Below are 6,375 nucleotides of genomic sequence, written 5' to 3'. Positions count from 1 at the left end.
TAGCTAGCGGTAGCCTCCATGGCCTCAGTCGTCTCGAGCATAGACATTAATGCGCAATGAAGAGGTCTGAGTGCGACCCAAAATTTGCCTGACAGAAAAGTCCCGAGAGAAAAAAAAAGCGTAAAATATGCAATATTAGATAGTTCTGTCAAGACAAAATGTATATGTGATTAACATATTAAATACCAATTTTGTTATTTTTATAAATAAATTTAAGACATTTTAAGGTCTTAATTTTAGAAACATAAGACTTTCTAAGGATGCGTGGACACCCTGATTTATGGTAAACCAACTGTAGCTCAAATCCAATCACATTCGTCCATCCATCTGATTATCTTTGCAGGCAGGGCCAGATTTAGAAAGTGAAGAGCCCCTGGGATAGTGCCATTTATGGTGCCCTATCAATAAATAAATGAAAATAGGCATTTTACTCAAGCAAATTATAAATTGATAGGTGGGTCTATTTGACATGTCCCATGGAAGATGGCTTCAATTATGGTTTCAAACAGATGTACTAAATATTTTTAATATTATACACATTAATAAAAATGGAAAAAATATTTAAAAACTTCATATAAGCTTATGCGTTTTGCATAAAATATAATCTGTCATTAATTGAGAGGCAGGGAAAAGCCTCAACATGTCACCAGCCTGTTACAGGGCAAAACATAAGGCAAACAACTATGCACACACACACTCACACCTGAGGACAATTTAGAGACCAAATAACCTAGCAGTCATGTTTTTGGACAGCGGGAGAGAACCACACCCCTAAAATTTAGTCAACAAATATACCAGAGCAGTGATACATTTTTATAACCTTTACTAAGAAAGTAGACATTAAATATCCTCATTTCATTTTACATCTTTTTATTGTTGACTAAAATAGCAAAATGCATCAAATAGGACACCAAATGTAATTTTAGACCTCTTTTTAACTTGTACAAAAGAAGAATAGAAATTTTGCTTTGACAGTAAAAGAGCCAACTATACCCACAGTGTTTAGCAGAGGTATATAAACTCTTATATTTTGGGGTGTTTTTTTTGTTGTTTTTTCTACTTAACAGCAACAAACTTTTATGTTAGCTGATAATTTTACTGTTGATAATTATGAAGTGGATGGAAAGGGAATCCGAAATGATTGTTCATAAGAAAGCCCATCAGATTGATGTACTTCCTGCGTCACCTAAAGGAGCTGCTGGTCATCCTTTTCATGTTACATTACTGGTTTCACCTTCTTCCACATGTATGCTGTGTCCCAAACTGCAAGGAAGACGAGTATAAGATTTAAAAGGGCTCTCTCCAAACAAGACCAAACTCATGGAGCGCACAACTAATAATTATTCTATCAACAGATTTCTCCACTTGAGCTGTGGACGTCTCAGGGCGTCTTGCCTGCTTCTCTGATAAATGCTCCCTGTGTCTGGTCTGTCGGTTTTGGTAGATGGCCACAACTTGCTAGATTTGCTCTGTTTTAATTTCATATGATGGATTGAACAAAGCTCAGTGAGATGCTCATGGCTTGAGATCTTGTTTCATAACCCAACCGAGTTGATGATCTCCAAAAAAAAAAAAACTCTGAGGCGTTTACGGCTAGATTTATTCTGAGATTAAGTTACACACATGCAGATTCAGTTAAGTGACTCGGTTGTGGTGGATTTTATTATTTTTCTGGTTTCATCACAGAAAAAAGATATTAAAGTTTTTGACAAAATGTGGTACAGTTCAAGAGGTGTGAATAATTTAAGAAGGCACTGCAGAGAGGTTTTTTTGTGTGTGTGTCAGTTTAGCTTCAGTTCAGTCGCTTCAGTTTTATTCAACACTTAAAAGCATTTCTCAAACAATCTGAGGATAATGGAAGCTGCACATCTTCCCTCCTTTTTGTTTTCACCTGCAGCCTCATCAAAATACAGAAAGCGCCACCATTTCTTGCAGAGTCGTGCTCTGGGACCGCAGACATATAAATACTCCCATGCACACACCAAGCAGGCCTTTGAAGTCTGAGTCAGTGCAGTAAACGGTGCGAGTCTCTGCAGAGTTACTTTTTTTTTTTTTTTGGCTGGATGAAAGATTCCTGAGCATCCTCAGGTGAGAGCAGCTACAAGGACCAGCTATTTCAATAAACACCTCCCAATTCTCTCTAGCTTGTTCTTTCGTGGTTTGTTTTTCCATAACTTTCTGCTGAACAGTCTGTCCTCGACAAAAGGTTTGTGTTCGGCTGTAGCCATCTGCTGCCTCGCTATCCTTGAGAACAGGCAGCCAGCACCAAGATAAAGAGATATTCAGGCAATTTTTCTGGGGAGAATACAAAACAATTCCAGTGCTAATCAGCACTCAATCAGTAAGCAACAACAAAAGCCTGCAAAATTCAAAGAAAAAAAAACACAAATACACCAATTATTTAGCAAGTGTGAGGCAGATGTGTTTTTAGAGACCAGTGTCTACTTAATTTAAGAGGTAATTTAAATGAGGAAAAAGAGAATATCATCTTTGGAGTATTCTGTGTAATTATTAGAGTACCATCCGGAGCTGGGTGGCTCAGTTGGCTGATCACGAGCAACATGTGCTTATGCTCAGTGTTCTCCTGCATCACATATCTTGTGCATATTGCTGTATGTCTTCAAACTCTGTCAAATGGACTAAAAGGACAAAAGGACAAACTCTCGTGGCCAGCCCAGCAATTATGCAAGGGTATAGTTCCCATTGTGTTTAAAAAAAAAAAAAATATATATATATATATATATATATATATATATATATATATATATATATATATATATATATATATATATATATATATATATATATATATATATATATATATATATATATATATGTCTGAATTGACAATTAAGAATGTTGATGTAACTGCCAGTAAAGTCTCTGCAGAATCAATCTACATTTGTCAACTAAAATTTCCTTGTAAATCACCAATCTGGAAAAAAAATATATACAAATTTAACAACAATTTCTATGATGCATTGTCCTCGTGTTGTCTTTTTGGACCTGTTGATCTAAATAGGTGAAGTACTTGTCAGAACTGATCTATTTTACATATTTGGCTACCCATAGAGATATAGAGAAAGAGAGAGAGAGAGAGAAGGATGGAGGAGAGAGAGAGAGAAGGATGGGGGAAGGAGAGAGGGATAGAATCAAAACGTATTTATATTCTGGGTCAGAATATAAATAATTTTTTTTTTCCGTTTCATTTTTTAAGTACTTCCATATATATTTTTTCTTTTTTGTATATCTTTCTATATCTACATATATATAGCTATATTTACCATTTATTTATTAAGCTTCATATTCATGTCTTGATTGAAGAAGATGACTGTATGGTTTGTATGAGCTGATACAGTATATTAAAGAGGTCAGGGGTCTTCTCTCGGGATGCCAATGGGGTGAAATTTTCCAGGGTGGCCATGGCTCCCCTCTGGCCACCTCTTGGGGACGCCACTGTCAGCATGCTTTTTTGCAAAAGTCTTTATTTCCGTTATCAGCCTGCTACTGTAGGTGCTGCAGCTGGAGCTCCTGTCCACAAGGATTAACATAGAAAATAAAGATTCATCTATGCTTTATGGTGAATTATACTTATTATTCACAAGAAAAGTGCCAGACAATTGACCACTGAATTAGGCCAGCATTTAAAAACAACTCTGAGCTATCTTTGACACCCACACAGATGTTCTAGACTTTAAAGATCTCACCTTCCTGCAGTTTCTTCCATTGCCTTCAGTGAAGATACGTCCTGTTTCTTCCTTCAGCTCAGTCTGGGTCAGGAGCTCCCAGCAGATCAAGGCTCCGTCGTCTCCTCAGCTCTGCTGTGGGTGTTTTTCACTCGACAGGATGCCTGTTTTTCAAATGTAAATAAGGTTCTTAGCACTTTTCAACCAAAAATAGGTATACCTTCTCAACATAAATATTGATACTCGGTGAGAAGGCATTCTGGTGTCGTATGTGGGTGTGTGTGAAAACAGAAAAGATGAATCAGAAACAAGTGTGCTGCAGGTTGCTTAAAATAACTCAAACGTCAAAGAGACAATAAGACATATAATTAGTTTGGTTCGCAGCGTTTATTGTTTCTCATTTTCAGATTAAATGAGTAGATGGGACATGTTTCCATTCAATTTTTATTTAATTTTTTTACTTTGAGGTTTTTCTATTCTCATCCCCCCCCCTCATTTGATGTCCATAACTACAGAAAATCTTTGGCTAAACATTTGCTTTCACTCAATGGACCCAGAGTTTCAAACTATGATGTGGTACATGTAAGTTATGTCCTTTAGATTGTTTCTGGTTCTATTGTTTCCTAAATCTCTGTCCATCTTAAACACAGTGCCCCGCAAAAGCATTCACACCCGCACACTCATGTTACAAACACAATCTGCGTAATTCACTGGGATTTGACGTGAGGGACCAACACAGAACGGCATAATTGTGAACAGGGAAAGTAAAACATTGTTTTCAACATTCTTCAGCAATCTGAAAGAATCTGAGTCGTCCATCTCTGTTGTATTTATTTAACCGCCTGTGGAACACTTTGTTGATCCTCCTTTCATTGCAAATGCAAGTTTTTTTTTAGGTGCATCACCTCCAACTTTGCATATCTAGAAGCAGAAATCTTTGTCCAATTCTTCACTAAACAGGTGATTTTAGGAGGCAATTAATTGTGCAGCGTTTTATTTAGGGGCAAGGGTCTTCAAAGTGGCGCAGAGGTCATTTGTGGTCCTTTGGCTTATTTTCTAATTCAAGAATGACACCGTTTGCCCTGTTCAGCACAGGTGGTTGATACAGATAGAAGTGTTTCTTTTAGTTGCGAGTCCAGAGAACCTACACGGTAATTCAGTCTTGAAGTATATAATTTCAGCGTATCATTTGCCGTCACCATGACGAATGATGAAGCGTAGATGAAGAGGTCCTGCTTGATTCATTCAGCGAGTTCAGGTTGTGCTAGACTGGATCTAACTCAGTCGCAACGTCAGCCGCCCTGATTTATCACATCCTCACGCCAAAGCGATATATAACATCCAAACAAGTTTTCAGTTTATAACCCCCAGAGTTGATGCACATAAATTGTACATATTCACATGCAGACAAACCTCTGCAGCAGAGCACTGTTTTTCTGCCTCGGGTTTTGAGTCAGTCTGCAGATACAATAGGACCACAAACACTCTGAAGGCATCTTACATTTTGACTAGTCGGAGGCGCATTCAGACGTGAACGGAAGGCAGAGCCCTGAAACCTGAAACACCTGTTTCATAGACAAAATATATCCGTGAAAATAGTCTGCTTTTAATGCATTCAGCAGGATTTCTGAGGAGGGGGCAGCAAAGGCATTTATCAACCTCCTCTGCGCAGGTGTGAGGCAATCAGCAACAGATCAATCTGCAAACATGTAAAAAATACCATGCATACCTATTTAAGAACATTCCACAGATCTTATCTTTCATTTGCTCTCCTTTCTGCAGCTACACTGTTTCTGCTTCTTTTTTTGTGTGTGAAGAACTGTGGGAGAAGGGATCTGTGTCTATCTGTGCTTATCTGTATGAGTTTGTGTGTGTGTGTGTGTGTGTGTGTGTGCGTGTTCATGTCAGGAGCTCAAGGCTGAATTTTTCCCTCTGTGCTGAGGAATAAATCATAAAGATCTATTTTCTTTCAGAGTTCTCACAGCACAGCACACACACACAGGTTTATAGCTGCATATTGTTAGCAACTAGAATGGACGGAAGCAGCTGAAGATGTAAGAGTAGCAAACGTCAATAAATTACTGCCACGCGAGTGTGCTTGAGATGTTGTTGGCTTGTGAATGCAGGGAGTCCTTGCAAGCATCTGAGGAGCCCATCGGGAAAGAATAAAAGGTCCATTGTCAAGTTTTGAAAATCACTTGCAACAAATATGAGATTTAGCATGAAGAGAAGAGGGAAATGATTTAATTCTCTTCATTTTCACAGATTTAAGAGACAAAAAGATATAATCTAAAACAAAAAAAGGAAACTTTTATGCTTACTGCATGTATGCAAACAAATTGATTACTGCAGGTCATAAGAAAACAAATGGAACTTCAAAAATATTACTGCCACCATATTGGATTTAAGAATGGATGCAAAGTATTTTCACTCATAATTCCTGTTGTGTAGTTGAAAAATGTGTGTCTAAAAAGATTTCTTCAGTGTGTGCAAGAAAGTTGATTACACATTTTTTAAAATTGCTGCCATGTTGCAGATTTCAACATAGCCACCTTGAATTCCAGTTTAGATTTTACTCTAAATTTACTAGTTATGCTTAATTTCGCAGCAAAAATAAAAAGACAAGAATAAACTATAAATCTGAGACATGTTTTAATTTTTTTTAAATCACTATAGATGGCCATTTTAA

This window comes from Poecilia reticulata, chromosome 19, assembly GCF_904066995.2.
Source record: "Poecilia reticulata chromosome 19, P_reticulata-male-v2, whole genome shotgun sequence".
Taxonomy (NCBI): domain Eukaryota; kingdom Metazoa; phylum Chordata; class Actinopteri; order Cyprinodontiformes; family Poeciliidae; genus Poecilia; species Poecilia reticulata.
The sequence above is the reverse complement of the archived record's forward strand: the minus strand, read 5'-3'. Positions refer to the sequence as shown.